The 25,516-nt window shown below is 37.1% G+C and overlaps 1 protein-coding gene across 1 annotated transcript in view; it reads left to right on the top strand.

The window, feature by feature from the left end:
- LOC131204986 (uncharacterized) overlaps positions 1-25,516 on the top strand; it is a 218,388-nt gene that overhangs the window by 171,812 nt on the left and 21,060 nt on the right. The gene's annotated exons all lie outside the window — the stretch shown is intronic.

Genomic DNA, 25,516 nt, shown 5'->3' with positions numbered 1-25,516 from the left:
AATTCTAAGAGATTTGGGTTTTTAGTTGTTAATTCTTGGGGGCACAAACTGTCAGTATTTTAATTTTTTTGTTTTCTTTAATGCTTTTGGAATGTGACCATAAAAAATGTTGATTTGAAGTGATTTGAATGGAATTGAATGGCTCTTTGGACCTGATTCCTTCAGGATCCTTCATTAGTCCTGGAAAGCCTTGAAGGACCAGACTGTCCAAGAGTGGCTCCTGTGGGCACTCTTGTCTGACCACTTCACAAGTGTGCAACAGATGACCCCAAAGCAGTGGGATTGTTCTCATGGGAGGAAAAGTCTGTTTTGACCTTTGACCCTTGAGATGAAAGGGAAGGGAGTTACACAAATTACAGTCATTCAACTATTTCCTTTTTGAAATGTAGATACAGTATGGTTTTCTTTGACTTCTGCATATTATCTAAGTAGAAATAGTGTTTTTTCAAATAAAAGCAAATTTTATAATTGATTAAATATCTTGGTGTTATATCTCATGTTTTTACATTTGTTCTGGCTGTGAGCTGCTCCTTTGTGTTCAGGTCTGGCCTCAGAAGGATAATGTAGCACTTGGGGATGAAGATGCAGCCCAGCAGACCAGCACTGGAGGCCAGGATGGAGAAGACCTGCACAGCCACCATGTATTTCCCTTTGGTGCTCAGGTAGGTGGGCACAAAAGTCACCCAGACACTGCAGAAGACCAGCATGCTGAAGGTGATCAGCTTGGCTTCGTTGAAGGCCCCAGGCAGATTCCTGGCCAGGAAAGCCACCGTGAAGCAGATGGCAGCCAGGAAGCCCATGTAGCTGAGGGTGACGTAGAACAGGACAACGGCCCCTTCGTTGCATTGCAGGACGATCTCTCCAGGCTGGGAGTGGAGGTCAGAGTCAGGGAAGGGGGAGAAACTCCCAGCCAGGTGGAGCAGATGATAATTTGGGCAGCAGAAGAAGAAAGGATGATGGAGTTGGCCAAGCTCTTCCCCAACCATCTCTTCATCTGGTTTCCTGGTTTTGTGGCCAGGAAGGCCAGCACCACCGTGATGGTTTTGGCCAAGAGAGAAGAAACAGCAACCAAGAAGGGCACAAGAGACCAGGATGATGCCCAGATGTTCCTCATAAGACGGGAAGGTTATAATTTTGGGGATACATTGGATATTTTTCATCTGGACACTTGATGCATTTTTCTGCATCTGAGAAACCAAAAAGCAATTTTCTATAACATTCATTTAACATTTATCTTACAAGAAATAACTTCTTTGGATAGGTATATGAAGTTGAGGGAAGTCCTAGGATGTGAATTATTTCCTATGTAATGTGTAGAATCTTCATAGGAACCTATATTATTAGAGCTTAATAATGAATCATATAATCTTTTTAGGCAAACATCCTGAGTCCTGCCACATGGCAGTTAATATACTGGACTTGGGGGATACCTACAGTATCCCATAACATCTGGAAGCCATATGGAATTAGAGAGGAACTTCCTAACAGTGAGAACAATTAACCAGTGGAACAGCCAGTTGTGGGTGCTTCAACATTGGAGGTTTTTAAGAAGAGACTGGTGTAGGGTCTCCTGCTTGAACAGGGGCTGGACTAGAAGATCTCCAAGGTCCCTTCCAGCTCTTTTCTGCTTGATTGATTGATGGATCTACATGACTGGCAGACTTTGTGTAATGAGTTCCCCCCATAACTATCCACAGCACCACATTATGGACTAGTGACACCTTCTCAGTGATCCCCAAGGGGAGGATCCAATATAAAGTGGATTGCAAGGTCTTTCAGAAGGTGGACCTGAAATAATTCATCAAGTTTCCAAGAACTCAAGAGGGTTCTAGAAAGATAAACTTAGCAGCACATATCCAAACTAAAAAGCAGAAGAAACATTTCCTCTGCTGTTAGTAAAGCTTGCCCAGTCTGCCACCCCCTCCTCCAATCTCCTCCCAGCCCCTTCTTCAAAATCTTTTTGATTTACTTCCTTTTAGATAAGAAATTGTGCAGGTTAAAATTAAAAAACCAGGTGAGTTTCTGTCTTTAAACTTGCACTTTCATGAAAAGGTTCTGGATGGATCCAATTCCACAAAGCCTCCCATTTTCCTCAGTGTGACCCACCTTCCTGAGTGGAGAAGGTCCCCTCCAGACAAGGAACGCAGTCGTAGCAGCAAACTGGCTCTCCTTCTCGAGCCCTCTTGACAAATCCAGGACGACAATTTTCCACACATCTGGACTGAGGCAGGGACTGAGCAGAGAAACAAGGAATGCCAAAGAAAAGGTGTTAGGACTCTCCATCCTTGGGAAACAGAGGTAGAAATGGATGGAGACAAGTAGCCTCTGGTCTTCACTGAGGTTAATATGAAATCTCTGATTACTTCTAAACAGATGCAGGAGGTAGAACAATTGGCAGATTCTTTTTTTTTTTTTTTTGCAAAATTTTTTTTATTTTTCCATAATAATTCCCACAATTTGACCAGTGTACAATACAATCACTTATCCAACAATCAGTCCTATACTCAAATTATACTCAGTCAGGGCTGCTCGACTGCCACTCCCCCCTTTAATCCTTTCTTCCCTTCTCATCCTTCTTAAACTTCCCCCACCACCTTCTCCTCGCTTTCCTACTTCCCCTCCTCTTTCCCACTTCTCACTACCATCCTTTCTAACCCTCTATCTTCTCCTTCTTTTCCTCCTCCTATCCTTTCTTCTCCCTCCCTTCTTTCCTCCCTACCCACCTACCTACCTACTTTCTTCCTTCTTTACTCCTCTTTCCTTACCCTTTCCTTCGGGAGTGTTTGCCGAGCAGTCCCGACATTACACCATTCCAACTTGTTTAATTCTACCATTATTCCTGTACAATGGCAACCAATCAATTTATAGTCTTCCCTTCCCGCCTCCTTCCCCAGACTTCCCAGAACAGAATACAGGGTATTGTAACTAACAAACATAATCTAAAATATAACATAAAACATATTCCATTTCACACCATCACACTATCAATTCCTTCTTTCTTAAACTAATACATAATACTAACTTCACTCAAAAACTAATTGATATTTTTAATCTGATACTTATTTTGAATATAATCAATCCACTTCCTCCATTCCAATATATATTTTTCTTGTGTACAGTCTTTCAAGTAGGCAGAAATTTTGCCATTTCTGCTAAATTTGATACTTTACTAATCCATTCTCCAATTGTAGGTAAGTCTTCTTTCTTCCAATATTGTGCAATCAATAATCTTGCAGCAGTTATTAAATTCAGAATCAGTTTTGTCTCTATAACAGTGCAATCTGAGATTATTCCTAATAAAAGAACTGTGGAACAAACTTGATATTCTTTTTCAAAATGTTCTGCGTAATCCACCATATTTTAATCCAAAAGGCTTTAACTTTTTTGCAAGTCCACCATATATGATAATAGGTAGCATCCTCACAATCACATCTCCAACATTTTGCTTTCACATTTGGATACATACATGACAGTTTTTTAGGATCTAAATGCCATCTATAAAACATTTTATAAAAATTTTCTCTTAAATTTTGTGCTTGAATTTAACATTCCTCACCCAAATTTTTTCCCATGTTTCTAACATTATAGGTTGTTGAAAATTTTGTGCCCATTTTACCATACAATCTTTAACCAACTCCATTTCTGAATCAATTTCAACCAATACATTATATAATCTCTTTATATGCTGTTGACCTTGATCTTTTATTTGTTTTAATTATCATCACTTTGCCTTATACCAATTTTCTGATCTATTTTCCATCTAGATTGCAATTGTCCATACTGGAACCATGTATAATTTCTTCCTTCATCCCTCAATTTCTCCTAGATTTAACTGTAATTCCTTTTCCATAGTCAAAAGCTCTTTGTAAGTGATAACTTCCATTTTTGTAATATATTTATATTCTCTATCATATGTCTGGGGATGGTCCATATTGGTATCTTTCCATCTAACTTATATTGATATTTTTCCAAATCCTCAACAAGCACTTCTGACCATATTATTCTTAAATGTCTTATCAATTTTCTTGTCATATATTACATGCATGCCACCCATATAACAAACCATAACCTTCTATATTCAAAATCCTTTCCTCTGTTAAATTAATCCAATCAGAAATTAAAGTTAAAACAACTGCATCATAGTACAATTTCAAATTAGGCATTTTAAACCCCTCTTTCCTAACGTCTTGCATTATTTTTAACTTTATCCTCGGTTTTTACCCTTCCATACAAATTTATTAATCCCTTTTGCCATTCTTGTAAATTTGCATCTTTCTTCAAAATTGGAATCATTTGAAACAAAATAAAAATCTAGGCAAAACATTCATTTTTATAGCTGCCACTCTTCCCAACAATGATAATTGTAACTTCTTTTCTCCATTTCTTTAATTACTTTTCCCCACAATACCTCATAATTGTTTTTATATAATTTTACATTCGATGCTGTAATGTATACTCCTAAGTATTTAACCTTTTAACTACTTCATATCCAGTTATTCTTTCTAATTCTTCCTCTGATGTGTATTCATATTTTTAATTATCATTTTGTCTTCTGTTGATTCACTTTAAACCCAGATACCTTACTATACTGATCAATTGTCTCCATCAAATACAGCTGAATGTATTGGTTGAGATAAAGAAACAACCAAATCATCAAACGCTCTTAATTTATAATCTTGATTTTAATTCTAATTCCTTATTCGATCTAAATTCTTACTCAATAATATTTCCAAAGTTAGAATGAATAATGGTGACAAGGACATCCTTGTCTAGTCCCTTCTCAATCTTGAAAGATTCTGTTAATCCACCATTTACTATTATTTGAGCTGTTTGCTTTTGATATAGCCTTAATTGCTTGAATAAAATAATCCCCAAATTGCATTTTTCTATTACTTTAAACAAAACTGCCAATCCAATCTATCAAAAGCTTTTTGCATCCAAAAGATGCTGAGAAACCTGGCTGTTTCTTCCAAATATTCAAGTAAATTTACAATTTGTCTCATATTATATCATCTGTCTCCTTAATAAATCCTGATTGGTCATTATGAATTAATTGATTCATCAGTGGCATCAATCTATTCGCTAGTATCTTAGCAAATATCTTATAATCAGTATTTAAAAGCGATATTGGCCTATAATTCTCTGGTTTAACACCATCTCGATCTTCTTTAGGTATTAATGAGATAAAAGCTGTCCTCCATGAAGGAGGAGCTTCTCCTCCCCTTTGTATTCTGTTAAATAACTCCTTAAGTGGTACAATCATCTCATTTTGTAAATTTTTATAATAAGTAGTTGTCAAGCCATCTGTACCTGGTGCTTTATTCGCTTTAAGCTGCTTAATTGCAAACACTACTTCCTCTGAAGAAATTAATTGATTCAACTCTTCCCTTTGATCTACTGTAATTTCTAAAATACCGTGGTCCTGTAAATATCTATCTATATCTTTATCACTAATCAAGATTCAAGCAGCCTAGAATTTTAATATATAAAAATTAAAATGTTAGATAGGAATTTGCTTTTTGGTCAACTTAAAAAGCGTCAGATTATTCATCCCAATTGGTATAATAGTTTCTTAAGCACATAGTCTTAATACAGTCAATAAAGCACAAGAGTTTTATGTTATGCTTATTGTCCACCATCTATGGTAGGAGAAAGGAAAATTGAAATTAAAGAAAAAGTGATAGTAATGGAAGAAGACTTTACAAGTGTTGGATGTGTCTAAGATGGGATCAGAGATTCCAAAAGAGCCAAGGATGACAAGAGCAGTTGTCAAAGCAAGGAACAAGAAGAAAAGGCTCAACAGGCTCAATCTGCTATTACCAAGACGGAAACAGTGGGAGGAAAGGCCCAAAAAGAGAATGATTTGCGGCTGGTGCTTCAAAGTTTCCTGCTGATAATGGCAATTAGACTTTTATCTTGGAATAATGGATTAAACTCACCAAAAGAAGAAAGATATTTCATTATTTGAAGCAATTTAAAATGACATTGTATGTTTACAAACATATTAGAACATTAGACCAGAAATATTTGATAAATTCAAATTGGGAATACATTTTGTTGCATCTACAGAAGAAGAATGGACTAGTTGTTTATATAAAAAAGTAATTTATCTGCAACATTAATTGAGGATAATCAAGGAAGATATATTGCTATTGAACTTTTATTGGAAGGAAAAATACTTAATAGGGTTTATGCAAATCAACAACAAGAAAATTTTTATAAGTTTTACATAAAGAATAACATCTTGGGATTATAAAACTTATATATTAATGGGTGATTGGAATGGGTGATGGATACAGAAAGATAAAGAAGTCTTAGAAATATTTCAATCGTGTAAACTGCCAAAGGCTTCTTTGATTTGATGGAAGATTTAGAATTGAGAGATGTATGGCAATGAAAGAGAGATTTTACATTTTTTCTGACAGACATCAATCTTTTTCTAAGTTGATTTATTTAATTACTAATGATTTGTTTTCAGGTGAAGAAGACAAAAATTTGTTCTAGAACTTGTCTGATCATTCGGTATGGATTGAGTTGATCAAAAAGAGGCCAGGATCTGGAGGATGAATGAGAACTTGTTTAAATATGAACAAAATGTAAATGAATGTAAAACTCTTGAAGAATTTTTTCTTTGAACATGGATAAAGGACACCTATAGGATAGTTTGGGACACCAGTAAAGCTTATATGAGGAATTTTGTAGATGAATAATAAATATAGAAATAGACTGCACAAAAGCAAAGAGCTAGAAATTAAGGAAGGAGCAGTTATTGGTAAATCAGGAGATAGTAAAATAAAGTCAATAAATATATTAAGGTACTTCCGGTTTGGCACGATGATGGTGATCTTTATGATCACCAACCTCTGGATTATAATGGAATCGCTAGGACAGCTTAAATCTGCTGTCCAGTTAAAAACTCTTGGAGAAGGATGGTGAGCTAGGTTGAATTCCTAAAGCCCCTGAAAAAGGGTTTGAAGGTTAAGTTCCCTCAGTAACCCGTGCTCCAGATCCGAGATTCTTCTGCTTTTGATTAATCACGACCAAACGATTTATTTGGACAATAAAGGATTATACGGACAGAGCAGTGGGAGAACTTTAGCAAGTAGCCTTCATACTTTGTAACAAGCTTGAAAACAGTAAAAAATGGAAATGTTAACAAGTTAACAGTGGAAAGCGAAAGTGATACTTTCAGCGTTGCCTCTAGTTAGTAATTTGCATGTTACTTGCTGCTTTTAACTCTTTGCTGCTGATAGAATCTAGGAGATTTTTAAATACTGCTTTAAAGACTGTGTTTCTTAGAGGTTAAGAAGATTTAAAGTGAATATTAAGTTGGAAATAAATAAATAAATAATTTTATAGAAGATGCCAAACAATTAAAGTCTACTGTAACAAAGAGCTCTGGAACATCAGCTGGTGCCTCTCCAGCTCATACAGCAGAGACTAGAACATTGAATTTAGGCGTTACAAGAGAACTTAAAGGCTTTAGAAGAAAAATTTAAAGTAATAACTGATGAGATGTCTGAAATGAAAGAGCAGATATCAAATTCAAGTGGAAATAAAGAAGTTAAAGAAAAATTTGTAATGGCAGTACAAAGTTTGGCAAATGTGATTTTATTAGAGGAGGTTGAAGAACATAATTTAAAATTAGAAAATAAAATGGATGAATTTCAAAGTAAAATGGAAAAACAGATGATGAAATAGTTTTGATACAATAGAAATATGGAATTTGCTCTAGAATCCAGGTTTGAAAGAAAATAAAGAAGAGAATTTGAAATTTTTCTGAAGTATTTGCTGAGATATTAGCAGCTCGTCCAGCAGATGTGGCTTATCAAATTGATAAAATATATCGTGTGAATTCTTGGATAAGGCAAAAAGTTGCCAAGGGATGTTGTTATTTATTTTACAAATAGAACAGTGAGAAATCAGATTTTGCAAGCCTCATATAAGGGAGAAGATTCAGATTGCTGGTCAAGATATTTTAATATTAAAGGAAATTCCACCAAAAATGTTAAGGGCTAGGAAGGAATTTGCCTTCCTGGTGAATGAACTTAAAAACGTCAGATTGAATATAGATGGGATATTCCAACTGGTATAATAGTATATGCAGGAAAGTACATCTCAATACAGTTGGAAAAGCAAGAGAATTTTATGTTGAGGCATTAAAAGTTGGAAGTTGGAAGCTAGAAGAAGGACTGAAGTGAAGGAAGAGAAGTGAAGCAGGTACAAGAACAGATTGTGATGGAAGAAGATTTATTACAAGTGTTGGAAATACCTGATTTGATTCAAAGAACAAAGGCTGACAAGAGCTGCTGCTAAGCAAGGAACAAGAGATGAAGGCACAACAACAACTACTACTGACAGTGGGAGGAGCAAGGCCTAAAGCAAAATGTGATCTCTGGTGTTCCAAAAGTTTCCTTTGGCCGATAATGGCAATTAAACTATTATCTTGGAATGTTAATGGTTTGAATTCATGAAGGAAAGTATTTCATTATTTGAAACAATTTAAAAATGACATTACCTGTTTACAAGAAACACATATTAGATTTTTAGACCAGAAATATTTGATAAATTCAAAACTGGGGGTACATTTTGTTGCCTCCTCTTTGGAAAAAAAACAACGGTTTAGTTATATATATAAAAAGGATATATCAGCAAAATTAATTGAGGTGGATAAGCAAGGAAGATACATTGCTATTGAACTTTTGTTGGAGGAAAGAAGATTATTAATAGGAGTTTATGCTCCGAATCAACAACAAGAAAATTTTTCAAGTTTTACATAAAGAATAGTATTTTGGGATTATAAATCATATATATTAATGGGTGATTGGAATGGTGTGTTGGATACTCAAAAGACAAAAAAGTTTAAGGAAGATATCAAGTAGGTAATTACCAAAGGCTTTTTGAAATGATGGAGGACTTGGAATTAAGAGATATTTGGAGAACATAATACAGAGAGGATTTTACCTTCTTTTCTGACAGGCATCAATCATTTTAGATTGATTTTATTTTGATTTCTAATGATTTGTATTCTAGAGTGAAAGACTAAGATTTGTTCAAGAACTCTATCTGATCATAGTCCAGTTTGGATTGAATTTGATCGGGAAAAGGAGGCTAGGAGATCATGGAGGTTGAATGAGAATTTGTTTAAATATGAACAAAATGTAAATGAATGTAAAAAGCAAATGAAGAATTTTTATTATGAATATGAAAAAGAACATCTATAGAGATGATTTGGGACACAGAGGCTTATATGAGAGGAAATCTTATACAAATGAATATTAAATAAAAATTGCAGAAAAGAAAAAGGAATTGGAAGAGGAAATTAAAAGAAAGAACATTATTGATAAATAGCCCAGGAAATAGTAAAATAAAAGAATCAATAAATATATTAAGAGGTCAGTTTAATATGTTGATGGCAGATCAAGTACAATTAATTTACAATATATAAAACATAATCGTTTAATAATGCCAATAAGCCAGGAAGATGGCTTGCCTATTTAATAAGGAAAAAACAGAAATCACGATTGATAAAATAGAATATAGGGGTAAGGAAGTTTATCAAAAGAACTTGATTAAAAAGCATTTTAGAAATTATAGTAAGTTATATAGGGATATGATTGATGATACAGAGATAGAAAGATATTTACAACACTTATAAAAATATTTGAAGAATATTGCATCAGTTTTAGAAAAAAAAATTACCAGAAAATCAGAAACAACAAAATGATTACAGGTAAAACAGAAGGTTGAGCTTATTTATTTAACAAAAAGAAGATGGTTGAGACATATAGAGTTTTAATATTCAGGAAGAAGAGAAGTATTTGTTCTAAGCAGATAAAAGAAGCAATTATAGAAAAAACTGAACAAGAGAATTTTGAAGTTAGAACAATTAATAAGTGAGATCAAATTTGTAATGCTCAAAGGAAATTTTAAGAAAATGTTGAAATGTGAATTTTTTTATTTCCTTTTTTGGACAAACAAGTTTCAATTGATTTTGTTAGTTATGAAAGTTATGTTATGAGATAAAAGATGTTTAAACAACAAAATATTTTTTAAGAAAATAAAAGAAAAATGCAATTAATTACTTTAAATTTTTATACAATTAAGCAATTAAAATTGGTAAAAGATCAGATGGCAACAGTTTTTATTATAAAATTAGAATGAGATGTTGAACAGAATTTTAATAAATTCAAAAGATGTTCTACAGTTTATTTAAAATAATAAAAAGATAGTTAATGATAAACAGAGAATTATAGGAATCACTTTTAAATATTAATTTTAAAGATATAATATTAATAGTATGAATCAAATTATAATATCAGTCAGATTTATTAAGGTAATGAGATATAAGAAATAATTAAGAATATAAAAAAGAAATCTGGTTTTTTTTTTTTATGCAAAAATTTTGATAGATTATGGCAGTTTCTGTTTGTAATAGAAAATACAATTTAGATTATTTATGCAAATTAAATATATCAAACAAATAAATAATAGAAATGGTGGGTTAAGAAATTTTAAAATTAAAAAGACATTATCTAATACTTTTATTTAACTAGAAATTCTTTTGAATAAATCAATGGTCTATCAAATAGGAATTAGAGTTAAACATCAAGATTACAGATTAAGATTTATGAATGACTTGGTTATTACTGTATCTCAACCAAATATACTGGTTTAAAGATATAATTGGTCAGTATGGTAAAAGTATCTGGATTTAAGGTGAATCAGCAAGACAGATGATAACTAAAATATGAATATACAACAAAAGAAGTTAAAGAACAGGTTTGAAATGTTAAAAGGTTAAATTTAGGAATATATTACAGCTTCAACTTAAATTATATAAAAAATAATTGAATTATTGTTGAAGGTATAAGAAATGGAGTTGGAAGAAGTTACAACTATATTTTGGAAGAATAAGCTATAAAATGAATGTTTTAGGTTTCTATTTTTTTATTTCAAATGATACGGTGTAAGAATGATATCAAATTACAGGAATGGCAAAAATTAATAATTTGTATGGATGGGCAAAAACCAAGAATAAAATTAAAATAATGCAGGATACAAGGAAAGTCTTAAATGCCTACAAAATTGTATGAAGCAGTTGTTTTATCATTAATTACTGATTGGATTAATTTAACTGAGGAAGAGTTTTGAATATAGAATTATTTGTTATATGGTTGCCTATTTATTATATAAGAAAGTAGATAAAATATTTAAAATAATATAATTAGAAATGCATTATTGAGGTTTGGAGGAAATATCAATATAATTAGATGGAAAGATTCCAATATAGGCAATCCAGACACATGATAATATAAATATATATCAAAGATATAGTTACCTAGAAGAACTTCTTTGTATGGAAGAATTACAATTTCAGAGAAAAGATGGGGAAGAAGGAAAAATTATACATGGTTCCAATATGGACAATTACAAGCTAGATGGAAATTAGATCAAAAAATGGGTGTTAGCAAATGATAATTTGTTAAAACAAATGAGAGATCAAGGCCAACAGCATATTAAGAGGTTGTATAATGTATTAGTAGAAATAGACTCAGAGACTAATTAAGGATTGTATGATTAAGTGGGCACAAAATTTTCAGCAACCAATAATGTTGGAAACTTGGGAAAGAATTTGGGTGAGGAATGTTAAATTTACACAAGCGCAAAATATGAGAGAAAATTTTTATAAGATGTTTTATAGATGGCATTTAGACCCCAAAAGTTGTCATGTATGTATCCTAATGTACAGGCTAAATGTTGGAGATGCGATTGTGAAGATGCCACTTATTACCATATATGGTGGACTTGTAAAAAAGTTAAAGCATTTTGGATTAAAGTATGGTGGATCATGCAGAATATTTTGAAAAAGAAGATTAAGTTTACTCCAGTTCTTTCTACTAGGAATAATTATGGATTGTACAGCTATAGAGACTAAATTGATTTTGAACTTAATAACAGCCATAAGACTTTTGATTGCTCAATATTGGAAGAAAGAAGAATTACCTACAATTGAAGAATGGACACTCAAAGTATCAAATCTGGCAGAAATGGCAAAAATCTCTGCTTACTTGAAAGACTATACACAAGAAAAATATATTTTAGAATGGAAAATGTGGATTGATTATATTCAAAATAAGTATCAGATAAAAAAATATCGAATAGCATATGAGTAAATTTAGGAAATATTTTGTATTAGATATATTTTTGAAGGAGAGGGGAATTGAGAGTGTGATTAAGTGTGGTGTGACTAGAGATTATAATTTAGGAATTATTTTAGATTATGATTGTTAGTTTTGATACCCTGCATTTTGTTCTGGGAAGTTGGGGTGGAGGGGTGGGGGGTAAGGGGGAGGGGAATTGGGGGGGGTTGGTAGAGATGGAGTGATGGTTAATGTACAGGGATTATTGAAGATGTATAAATATAATTAATGTAGGGTCGGGTCTGCCCAGTTACCATTTTAGAACGGTGGGGAGGGAGAAAAGGGGAGAGAGTAGGAGGTAGGAAAGAGGAGAAGAGGAAGGAAGAGGGGTAGAAGAGGGAGAAGGAAGGTAGGGTGGAGGGAGGAGAGGATGTAGATAAGAGAAGGAGAGGAAGGTCTGGAAAGTAGAAGAAGGTAGAAGAGGGAAGAGTGTTAAAAAGGGGGGTGGTGACTGGGCAAGCCCGACTAATTGTATATAACTGTACATTGGATGAATTATTTGATATGATTGTAAAAATAAAACTTTTTATAAATATATATATATATATATATATATATATATATATATATATATATATATATATATATATTTATATATATATATATATTAAGAGGTCAATTTAATATGTTAATGGCAGATCAGGTGGCAACTAATTTACAATATGTAAGACATAATTTGTTTAATAATTCTAATAAACCTGGAAGGTGGTTAGCATATTTATTAAGAAAGAAACAGAAACGACGTATAATTGATAAAATAGAATATAGAGGTAAGGAAGTATATCAGCAAAATTTGATTAAAAAAGCTTTTTTAGAATATTATACTAAATTATATTCTAGAGATGTGATTAGTGATAAAGATGCAGATTCTTCATTTAGTTCCTCCCTTTTGCTTTTGGAATTTAACATTGCAATAAAGTACCATACTTTTCAGAGCATAAGATACACTTTTCCCCCCTAAAAGAGGGTAGAAATGTTTGTGTGTCTTATACACCAAATACAGCCGAAACGCCACCCCGTGCATCCCATTTTTGTGATGCTATTTTTGCAAAAATGGGATGTGCAGAGGGTTGGTGAGGCCTGCAGAGTGCTCTTTTTTTCTTGCTTTTCTTCGAAATCTTAGTGTGTCTTATACTCCAGTGCATCTTATAGCCCGAAAAAAACAGTACTTTTCTATTTAATAAAGTCAGGAGGGATGGAATTAAAAAAAGGTTTAAATATGATATATTGATCTTAAACTGAGAATAAAGTTTACTGTAAAAATTTTAGAAAACTTTTATTCCATTTGATTTTTTAATGTAGAATAAAACTATGATGAAGAAAGAAACGGCTGACCAATAAGATCTTGAAAGGTTTCCATATAACATGGCAAAGCCTCTCCACTTAGGTCCCGTCTGTTGAAGAACTTCCATTAGATGACACCAACTGGCATGGAAGGCCAACCACCCGGGAGACTCTAGGCTTTGTCCACTTGAAATGGGACCTCAGGCTTTGGAAAACAGAAAAGACACCAAATTTTCCCCCACCTTATTGAGCAACTTTAGCCGTGAAAGACCATCTTGTCTGATAGAAAGTCTCTGTCTTAGAAAATACACCAGATACTCTTTCTTGACATCCTCCTTGTGGAGAACCAAGAAGCCGTCAATGAGCAGATCTACTGTTATCTCTCCATTTTGGTCCAAATACAGTTTAAACGGGGAAATATTGAAAAATTCATTCTTCTCCAGAAAGGGATGAAACTAGAATGGGAACATCCAGGAATTTGAAAAACTGAAAACTCTGTTTCTTATCCCACATTGAATCTTCTACAATTGTCTCATCTCCAAATATGGTTAAATAGGCTACAAATACTGTCATCAACTTCATAAGTAAACGAGAAAGTTTGAGAAAAATTTGTCAATCATATACTGACATAATATAGAGAAAATATAATTGACACAATTGGTCAATGATAGGGAACATTCTAGAGCAGATGAGAAATAAAATGAACAGAGGAAAAAAAATATGATTCATAAACTCTTTGAAAACAAACAGGTTGATTCCCAGAAAGCATGGGTTGATCACGAAGAAAGTTGTCAGGCTAATCTTCTCCCTGATCATCCAGATGGAAAACACCTCCAGATGTGCTAATTCTACTTGACTGCAATGCAACATTAACAACATTCTGCAAATCTGAAAGAACTAATCTCCCACCAACTCTCTTCTCAGCCTGAAAAGTTAGCGAGGATCCTTTCTGAGTTTCCTTCTCTTCCATTATGCAGCTGCAGGATTCTCCCCTCTTAGCTGATCCTTCCCTAGGTAGCCTCTCTCCTCCTCATCCCAAAAGTCATTCTCACATATCATTTCACTTCCTAAATAAATTATGGGAACTCTGGTGATAGAACTGGATTTCAGTAGAGGACTCACAAAGAATTTTTGTGACATGATTAGAAAGGGCCGCGGTGTGGCTCAGGCTGTAAGAAGCCTGTTATTAACACACAGCTGCCTGCAATTACAATTACTGCAGGCTCGAGTCCCACCAGGCCCAAGGTTGACTCAGCCTTCCATCCTTTATAAGGTAGGTAAAATGAGGACCCAGATTGTTGGGGGCAATAAAGGTTGACTTTGTATATAAATATACAATTAGAATGAGACTATTGCCTTACACAATGTAAGCCGCCCTGAGTCTTCGGAGAAGGGCGGGATATAAATGTGAATTAAACAAAACAAAACAAAAACCTGAGGAGTGGTATGATAACTAAGTGGATAAAAACTGTCTTCAAAATGTTACTCAAATAATTTGTAATCCTTAATTTTTCCTATGAAACCTGAAGGTTATGAATATCAATTTGCCATTAGTCATCAATTTTTCTATGTTGTCATTAATACGGTAATTAATACGCTCTCAGAGTAAGCTAATTTCATCTGATTTAAAGAATATAAAGTCTTTCAACTTACAAGTCTTATTTGAAACTTCATCTAAAAAGTTTGATAAAATAACTGGTTTTAAATCAACTTAAAGGCAATAATCAGAAGCTAACAAGAATTGTTGAATCGAATGGATTGGATGGATGGACTGGAAGTTCATTTGCTGCTGGCCTCCCTGAAGGAGGAGCCTGGTTTGAAGGGAGGCTGCTTGGAGATGGCTGGAGAGGCCACGGACCCTGAAGACTCAAAGTGGACAGAACGGATGACCGATGAAATGGATCCTTTCAAGAAGATGGAGGGAGATTGGGGAATGGATTTGTCACGTTTAACTGGAAAACAAGTCTTAAGAGTTGTCATGTTTCAATTTACGGGAGGTCCTATGACTTTGGGGAATGGAAAGCAACTTTTGGGAAGGATCCTAATTAAAATTTGAAGGAAATGTATTATTATATACATTTAAGAGTCAAACTATTAAATGTTATTAAATATTATATACATATAAGTCAAACAAAGATGTTTAACCCTGGACAGATTCTGGATGGATCAGAGGTAATGATTGTGGTGGTCTGTGGTAGATAAGAAGCCCCTGTACATTTTCTGTGAGTTAAATATAATAGCAGATAACAGACAATTTTGAAGTTTTGAAATTTAACTTTATTGTTGGATTGCCTGTTAACCACGTTTTTTTATATTACAGCAGATAGATGACAAGTCAAGTAGTTGCAAATAGATGTAGATGTTTATAATTGTGGGCCTATTTTGCAAGGGGGAGAAACTATTATTGCTGTATTGTAGTCAACTAGGGGGACAATATGCATGTTTTTGTCTATTTTTAATGCACAATTTTTAAAAAATGTTTTGTCTAGTTTTGTTTTGTCTTTGTAATAGTTTTATTTTCCAAAGCTTGTATTTTACTTTTTTGAATAAAATAAAATTTAATAAGAGGAATATCAAGTTTCCAGAAACAATATTTATGATTAGCACACAGAGAAGGGTGCATGAAAAAAGCAGTAGAAAAATATCTGATTTTTAGCAACTAGGACTTGACTAACAGTAACAGAGTCTGATATAAAAACATTAATGATGGACTGGAAGAAAGTTGAGGGATACCAAACTCGATACGTATGTTTATGAAAATGATCTCAAAACCATAGTTCACTGGAAATGGAATCTGAGTCAGCAGGGATATGCTTATGGAAAGAAGGCAAATGCAGCCATAAGAATTTCAGGAAGTGAACATTGTGGTTTGGGGGACCCCAACTCAAGGACCAGGACCCCTTGTAGGCACAAAGCTTGGAGGAGAATTTGCAGAAAATCTACGTGAACTTCAGGGAAGGACAATGAAGCCAAAGAAGAGATGAAAGGAGCTGCTCTTCGCCTTGAGGAAAGACCACAAGAAGAAGAGCTGAAGATCAGGAGGAGTCTGGGAGCCCCTTTTCCAACTGACACAATCTCTCGGTTGGAGAAGGGAGGATATAAATGTGAATTAAACAAAACAAAACAAAAACCTGAGGAGTGGTATGATAACTAAGTGGATAAAAACTGTCTTCAAAATGTTACTCAAATAATTTGTAATCCTTAATTTTTCCTATGAAACCTGAAGGTTATGAATATCAATTTGCCATTAGTCATCAATTTTTCTATGTTGTCATTAATACGGTAATTAATACGCTCTCAGAGTAAGCTAATTTCATCTGATTTAAAGAATATAAAGTCTTTCAACTTACAAGTCTTATTTGAAACTTCATCTAAAAAGTTTGATAAAATAACTGGTTTTAAATCAACTTAAAGGCAATAATCAGAAGCTAACAAGAATTGTTGAATCGAATGGATTGGATGGATGGACTGGAAGTTCATTTGCTGCTGGCCTCCCTGAAGGAGGAGCCTGGTTTGAAGGGAGGCTGCTTGGAGATGGCTGGAGAGGCCACGGACCCTGAAGACTCAAAGTGGACAGAACGGATGACCGATGAAATGGATCCTTTCAAGAAGATGGAGGGAGATTGGGGAATGGATTTGTCACGTTTAACTGGAAAACAAGTCTTAAGAGTCGTCATGTTTCAATTTACGGGAGGTCCTATGACTTTGGGGAATGGAAAGCAACTTTTGGGAAGGATCCTAATTAAAATTTGAAGGAAATGTATTATTATATACATTTAAGAGTCAAACTATTAAATGTTATTAAATATTATATACATATAAGTCAAACAAAGATGTTTAACCCTGGACAGATTCTGGATGGATCAGAGGTAATGATTGTGGTGGTCTGTGGTAGATAAGAAGCCCCTGTACATTTTCTGTGAGTTAAATATAATAGCAGATAACAGACAATTTTGAAGTTTTGAAATTTAACTTTATTGTTGGATTGCCTGTTAACCACGTTTTTTTATATTACAGCAGATAGATGACAAGTCAAGTAGTTGCAAATAGATGTGTAGATGTTTATAATTGTGGGCCTATTTTGCAAGGGGGAGAAACTATTATTGCTGTATTGTAGTCAACTAGGGGGACAATATGCATGTTTTTGTCTATTTTTAATGCACAATTTTTAAAAAATGTTTTGTCTAGTTTTGTTTTGTCTTTGTAATAGTTTTATTTTCCAAAGCTTGTATTTTACTTTTTTGAATAAAATAAAATTTAATAAGAGGAATATCAAGTTTCCAGAAACAATATTTATGATTAGCACACAGAGAAGGGTGCATGAGGAAAAAGCAGTAGAAAAATATCTGATTTTTAGCAACTAGGACTTGACTAACAGTAACAGAGTCTGATATAAAAACATTAATGATGGACTGGAAGAAAGTTGAGGGATACCAAACTCGATACGTATGTTTATGAAAATGATCTCAAAACCATAGTTCACTGGAAATGGAATCTGAGTCAGCAGGGAGATGCTTATGGAAAGAAGGCAAATGCAGCCATAAGAATTTCAGGAAGTGAACATTGTGGTTTGGGGGACCCCAACTCAAGGACCAGGACCCCTTGTAGGCACAAAGCTTGGAGGAGAATTTGCAGAAAATCTACGTGAACTTCAGGGAAGGACAATGAAGCCAAAGAAGAGATGAAAGGAGCTGCTCTTCGCCTTGAGGAAAGACCACAAGAAGAAGAGCTGAAGATCAGGAGGAGTCTGGGAGCCCCTTTTCCAACTGACACAATCTCTCGGTTGGAGAAGGGAGGATACAGCCCTCTTCCACTCACTGACACACGTTACACACGAGTGAAAGATCTGCTCACTATTATTCCAGAGTGTCAGATATGGAAAAATGAATTCAGTTCCAAGAGAGGAAATTTTAGCTGAATGAGAAAAAATATGATAAAAGGATGAGCTGTTTTAGAGCTGAGCCAGTAAAGCAGAGAAGCTCAGTCTCCTCTTCGTGGATTATCTGAATGCAAAGACGGAGCAGCCATCAGTCAGAGAAGCTTTAACTGGGATTCCTGCAGAGAGGAGCGGTTGGGCTAGATGGCCTCAGGGTCTCCTTCAAATTTATAAAGGCTCTCATGCCACAACAGGTAACTATTGTGCTGTTGTTGCTCTAGACCCACCCATGTGGTGGCCGGGGGCAGATAAGCCTAAGTGTATGGTCTGAAGCCAGACTCCATTTTCTGTCAGCCTTTGGAGAAGACGGAAGCAGCCGCTTTGACCGAGTCACACGGTCATCCGGAGAGGCCTCCGTCCCTCACACGGAGCATCCCTGGAGAGGTTCCAGCTGCTTCTTTGTCGGCTGTTAGTTAATGCTGCCTATCTCCTATTTATCTTAGATTCTCACTCTTTGCATCTCCTCCGTTTCACCCCGCCCTGTTCTCCCAATAAAACACCCAGATCCACGCCAGGCTCCCTTTCATTGGAGGGGAATTGGGGGGTTTAGCTGCCTGTCGAGCTGCACACAGACCCACCTGCAGTGGGGACGGAACAAAGGAGAAATTCCACCAGGCTAATCACAAACCCACAAATACGGGAATGTATTTTAAAAACAACAGAGCATTTTCAAATGAGCAGAGTTTAATATAAAAATGGTACCTACTCTTTGGAACCATTATTCCCGAGTAATTAAATTGGCCAGATCTGTTGAGATGATTCCCCTCCTTCTCCTCTGGATTCCTTCTCCAAAGGATCTCAGATTAATGGATCCACATCGGGACCCTTACCTGCCACGGCTGCAGCCTTGGAGACCTCAATCTCTTTTCTCCCTTCTCCTCCTCGATCTGGAGGAATAAGCGGCATTCAGGGCCTGGGCCAGAGTCTGAATGAGACTGTAATGGTGATCGTCATTTGGGATCCAGATCATGTCCTTTTTCTCCTGGGTCTCCAGTGGGGCTTTCTGGGTGCATCTTCTGCGGCCTTTGGCAGAAAAGACGAGCTTTGAAAGAGAACAGCGAAAATAGTGATCTTGAAACTTTTCTTCCACAAACAAAAGGGGTTCAAAGGCATCATCTTTTGGCCTTTCTTTTGCCAGATAACCAAAGAGCCAAATACTATGAACGTATTTGAGAAGTCTGCGCTTGTTCATTGCATACCCTTCAAAATTTGTGAGGATCCAGACTTTCCCTTCAATGGGTCCTGGCAAACGAAGAAGTGTTTCATGGAAAGGAAGAATTCTGTCCCAAATGGAATCAAATTCTATGAAGTGAACAAAGACGTTGACTTGTCTCCACTTAGAGAGGGCCTCCCTGAGGGGGTCTGCATGTTCAATTTGTGAAAATTGTTGTGATATAACCACACAAATTCCATTCCTGACAAGCATAGGAGGGAAAGTCCTCATGAAATGCTCTCCCTTCTCTGTGTCTGAAGCAAAGAGGCCAATGAAGGTCCATCTGAAATGGAGCAGCAGTTGGACAATTGCAGGGTACAGGATCCCTTCTTTGGGGAACATCTGGTGGAAAAGGGGGAATTGGCTTTTATCACTCAGAGCCTCTGAAGTAGTTTCATAACTGATCTAAAAAAGCAGTGAAGAATGCTGTGTTATATTTGGGGTCAAATCAAATCCGAAATATTAGATTTTTAAAAATTCAACCTGGTTTTCAATCAATCAATTCAGTTTATTACAGCCATAGGCCAGAACAAATAAAAACACTCAGTAATATACAATTAAAAATTCAAGAATAAAATAATACATAACGGATAAAATCTATGATAAAATCCAGTTATCTGTTATGTAAATTAAAATTAAAATACAACTGACATCAATTGTGTATAATACCATTCCTATAATTAAAATACATAATCTCAACCAATAGGGTCACTCTAATTTACATGCATCGAGAGCCATCAAGTATGTGAGTAAATGTATTTTTCTCATAACTGTTATATAGATCTCCAAAAAGTTGGCATCAGTTGACATCTATAATTTGGTAACCAATTTTTTTCTTGTGGACATGGCAGCGACACAAAATTTTGCCACTGCACGTGTGGTAGCCGGATTTGAGTCTTGGAGGAGAAAGTCTACATAAAAGTTGTCTGTCCTCCCTGGCAGTCTCTATATATTGACCTACATACTCTGTATAACTCACAGTACAAGAAGACATGTGAGATATCTTCGACTTCTCCTTTACCACCTATACACACCGGTTCTGCTATTGGTGTTCTCTTATACCTACCCAGGAGAAGTGCTGAGGGGAGAATATTAAATCTGGCTCTGAAGAAAGCTACTCTTTGTTTTGGGGAGATCAGGTCATTCAGATATCCTGCTGATTCCCACACCCCCTGCTTGATTCTGTCCCTACTGTGGAGAGGCAACCTGTTTAATTCTTCTTGGAACTCCATGTGCTTCATTCTATCAATTACCACTCGCTTGGCTTTGTCAAATCTCGGGACATTAAGAATATCGGTGAGAACCCGTAAGAGACCAGCTTGTGATCTATCGCCAGTTTCCAGGGGGAGGGGATGTTGTCTATCAGGACTAGCGGGGACAGTCCCTCTGGAAAGAAATGAATCTTTAGCCAATAGATGATCATCATCTTCCAGGCTCTTACCTGAATTTGGGGCATACCTGTCTCAGTTCTTAACTGGGCGTTTGAAGTTCCTTTGGGTGCAGCTGAGATGGCTCACAGGAAGTTAGTTTCTATGGTTTCTAGCAAGTTTTTCTTTGTGAGGATTCCTGTTTGTGGACCAAAAAGAATTTGCGCCAATGTTTTGGCCTCAAAAAGTTTTAAGGCAGCAGGTACTAATTGACCTCCGCCTGTGTAAAAGAAATATTTAATTGCATTTGAGGACCTATTGGCTGCTTGCAATGTCTGCTCCAGGTGTGCCTTCCATGTCCCTTGCGAGTTGAAAACCACCCCCAGATATCTGTCAGCCTCCACTCCAATCTTCGCGTAATTTTTGTACAATTTATATTCAGTAGATAGAATGTAAAATGCTTCTTTCTGTAATGTAAAATAGTTAAGGAAATGAGATGTATCATTGCACCATACAGGGTAAGGGAAAGGGGCCTATTAAGAGTGTCGGCTGACATAACAGTGGGGGAGGGGTGATTAACGGCTGAATGTTAAGAGTTTTCCAACAGATACTGCATTCCTAAGATGATTGACAGCTAGAGACCGGCGGAGGAAGATTACCATGGGGGGCCGAGAAGAAGCTGGCATTGGACCAGACCAGCCTGACCTCCTGAAGGAGGAGGGACAAATGGGGGGATATGATATGTTAGCCATATTTTGTCTCAGATCCAACTTTGCACTGCTGCTATCTAGATTGTAATTAGTAAAGAACTTTTCTTTATTGCAAATGAAGTCAAGGTGTATTCTTTCCTAGTTATAATTAGAGGCAGCCTGACATTAAGTTGGATCTCCCCAGCATGTCAACCAACCAGGATTTTAACCAAAATACCGAGGGGGCCGACAGGAAAAGTTTGATGGAAGGCCAGCCGTCTGCTGAGCCGAGGGAGGCGTCCGGAGGAATTTCTGCTGACACTTTTAACCCTGAGCTGGAAGATTGCAGAGCTCGGTGGATAGAGCAATTAAAGCTGGAAGAGAAAGGGTGGAAACCAAACACCGAAGAGCTTCCGTCTGGAGTAACTAAAAGAAAAAAAAAGGAAAAAGAAAGACTTTCGGAAGCAGAACAAGAGATAAGGGACAAGCTTGGAGGAAGCATTGCGTCTTTTTCATGAAGTGAAAGTAAGGCAAGCAGCTCGCCAAAGGTATGAATCCCCTATTCGGTCCTCCAGGTGGGAGGGAGAAGAGGAGGAAGATAATACAAAGGGGCTGAATTGGATGGGGGTCGCACGCCACCTGCTGATCAAGCAAGGCTGTGCAGGGGAAGGAAAAAGCCAAAAATTCCCCCCATATCAGAGAAATTTGATGGAAATGCTAAGGAGCTAGAACTGTTCCTGGCGATAGTGAATGACCACATGATAGACTGGGGGGAAGATTATTGGTCACAGGCGGCACAAGTTAGAGCTGTGACCCACAACTTGACCGGAAGAGCAGCTGCATGGTTTGTGTCACTATATACCAACCACTCCCCCTTACTGCAAAACTACGAGCATTTTATTACTGCGCTGAGGAGGAGGTTCGAGGACCCCCTAGCAGAGCAGAAGGCCAAAGGCCGGATGAAAACCATCAGGCAAGGGAGAAGGCCGGTGGCGGATTACAACCAGGAATTCAGTGATCTAGTTCCCTTGATGAGAGGATGGTCAGAGGTGACCCTGGTCGACATTTACAAAGATGGTCTGAATGGAGATCTCGATGAACTGTGCCGGGCACGAGCCTCTCCAACCACGTTGTACGGCTGGTACACCCTGGCAGCGGAGATGGAAATCGAACTGGTGAAAGACCGTGGCAGAAGACAGTGCACTGGAAGACCGTACCCTGCCCATTCTCCTGAAGGCCCTTCTAGGGACGCTCCTAGACCGGAGGGAAGGAGACAACGTTCGACTGCGTGCTACAGATGTGGGAAAGAAGGCCACCGAGCAGCCGACTGTCGGGTGAAGCTGGTGCCAAAGACGACCTCTGGTGGTGAAAAGGAACCAGTGAAACCAACTGCTAAGGCGCGAAAGCCGGCAAAAGTGGGAGAGGGCGTCGCCAAGAAGGGCACACCCATCAGGGAGGATTGCGAAGCATCGACCGAAACTGATGACAGCAAAACCACGTCAGAGTCCGATGAAGACCTTCTGGTGAGTTGGACACAGGGTCCCTTGGACATTCCAGTCAACCTGCATGTACCCTCTTCGGGTGATAAGGGGGAAATGTTAGCACTACTAGATTCTGGATGTACTAGATGCATGCTCAGTCCCGAACTAGTAGAGAAAATGGAACTAAAACTGAGAACCCTAAGTAGGCCCATAGCGTTTGCCCAGTTGGATGGCTCTGTGGCAGGGGGAGGACCCGCCCATTTCGTAACAGAACCCATAGAAATGATAATAGGAGACCATCGCGAGATCCTAAACTTCATAGTAGCCCCAGGGATGGACCAACCCCTGTTGCTAGGGTTGTCATGGCTGCGGAAGTGGAACCCCCATATTAACTGGAGGACGGGAGTCTTACGTTTCCGCTCTAGAACACTAAAGGGAAAAAAAGAGAAACCAAGGAGGGATCTACCGTGGTCATGTTCCAAGATACGATGGGGGCAATGATCGAACGGATAGACGGGGAGGAGAGGATACCTAAGGAATACTGGGACTTGTGAGAAGTCTTTAGTGAGAAAGCATCAGACGTTCTACCTCCCCATAGGCCTATTGACTGTGCCATAGACATCCTTCCGGGGGTAAAGCTTCCAAAACCAAAAGCTTATCCCATGACCCAAAAGGAATTGGGGGAGCTACGCAAATTCATAGACAAAAACTTAGAGTGGGGGTTTATCCAACCGGCTAGGCCTCGTGTGGCTGCACCAGTGATGTTCTGAGAAAAGAAAGATGGCTCTTTTCGTCTGATAGTTGACTATAGAAACCTTAACGCGGTGTGCACTGAAAACGTATACCCCATGCCGCTCATGAAAGATATGTTAGCGCATCTAGCGAAAGGAAAGTTTTTCACCAAATTGGACCTACAAGAGGCTTACTACAGAGTTCATATAAAGGAGGGGGATGAATGGAAAACCGCTTTCAACTGTCCGCTAGGATGTTTCCAGTTTCGAGAACTGCCCTTTGGACTGCAGGGGGCGCCTGCAGTTTTCATGCAACTGATAAATGAAATACTCCATCAGCATTTGTTTAAAGGGGTTCTTGTCTACCTTGACGACATACTTATCTACACAGAAACAATGGAAGAACATATTAAACTAGTAAGAGCTGTTCTCAAAAAGTTATTATCTGCAGAACTGTATTGCAAGCTATCGAAATGTGATTTCCATCAAACAAAAATAGACTACTTAGGGTACCGCATTTCAGCAGATAGATTAGAAATGGACCCAGAGAAAGTGAAAGCTGTCTTGGAATGGGCCCCCCCACGCATACGCAAACAGCTGCAAAGTTTTTTAGGATTTGCGAATTTTTATCGTCAATTCATCCCCTCCTTTGCTCAAATTGCTTTGCCAATAACCAACCTCTTGAAAACTAAAGGAGATACAAAACCCAAACCATCGTTACCTCTCGAATGGACAATGGAATGTCAACCAGCGTTTGAAAAGTTGAAACGACTGTTTGCCACTGAACCTATTTTAAAACACCCTGACATGGATGTTCCTTTTGTGATACAAGCGGATGCCAGTGATGTAGCAGTTGGAGCCGTTTTACTCCAAAACAGTGCTGATGATAAACTACAACCTTGTGCTTTCACTTCTCGAAAATTGACTGAAACTGAAAGACGGTGGGCTATTTGGGAAAAAGAAGCATTTGCAGTTCATTGGGCTCTTCGCACATGGAGACAATTCTTGGAAAGTTCGAATCATCCTTTTGAAGTGTGGACTGATCACAAAAATTTAGAAGCCCTAAAAACTCCTAGAAAACTTTCGCCTAAACAAGCACGTTGGGCTCAATACTTTAACCGCTTTAATTTCACCTTACATTACATTCCTGGAGGGAAAAATTTTTTAGCAGATGCTCTCTCACGTTTGCCCCAATACAACGGCACTCGCTCCGAGGTGGTTCGCCCAATACTTCCCGTTCAGCAGTTGGCAGCTCCGGCTATAACTCGAAGCCACACCAAAATCGAAACATCGCTCCCAGATGAACTAACCAAGTTGTTTAAAGAAGCTTTAAACTCCGATGACTGGTACTTGGCGCATTCCCATGAATGCATGCTCCGTGATGGACTGGCTTGGATTGGAGCGAAACTATTTGTTCCTCTGTCACTCAGAGAAACCATCCTACAACGATGCCATGATGCCAAAATGGCAGGACATTTTGGATTTGTGAAAACCTTGCATCTTCTTAAAAGACAATTTTGGTGGCCAAGTCTTAAAAAGGACATTCAATCATATATAGCAAGTTGCCCTGTTTGCGCATCATCTAAAAGGCCTCCAGGTAAACCTCTTGGCC

Source organism: Ahaetulla prasina, chromosome 11, assembly GCF_028640845.1.
Source record: "Ahaetulla prasina isolate Xishuangbanna chromosome 11, ASM2864084v1, whole genome shotgun sequence".
Lineage (NCBI taxonomy): Eukaryota > Metazoa > Chordata > Lepidosauria > Squamata > Colubridae > Ahaetulla > Ahaetulla prasina.
This window is presented reverse-complemented; position numbering and strand designations above follow the sequence as displayed.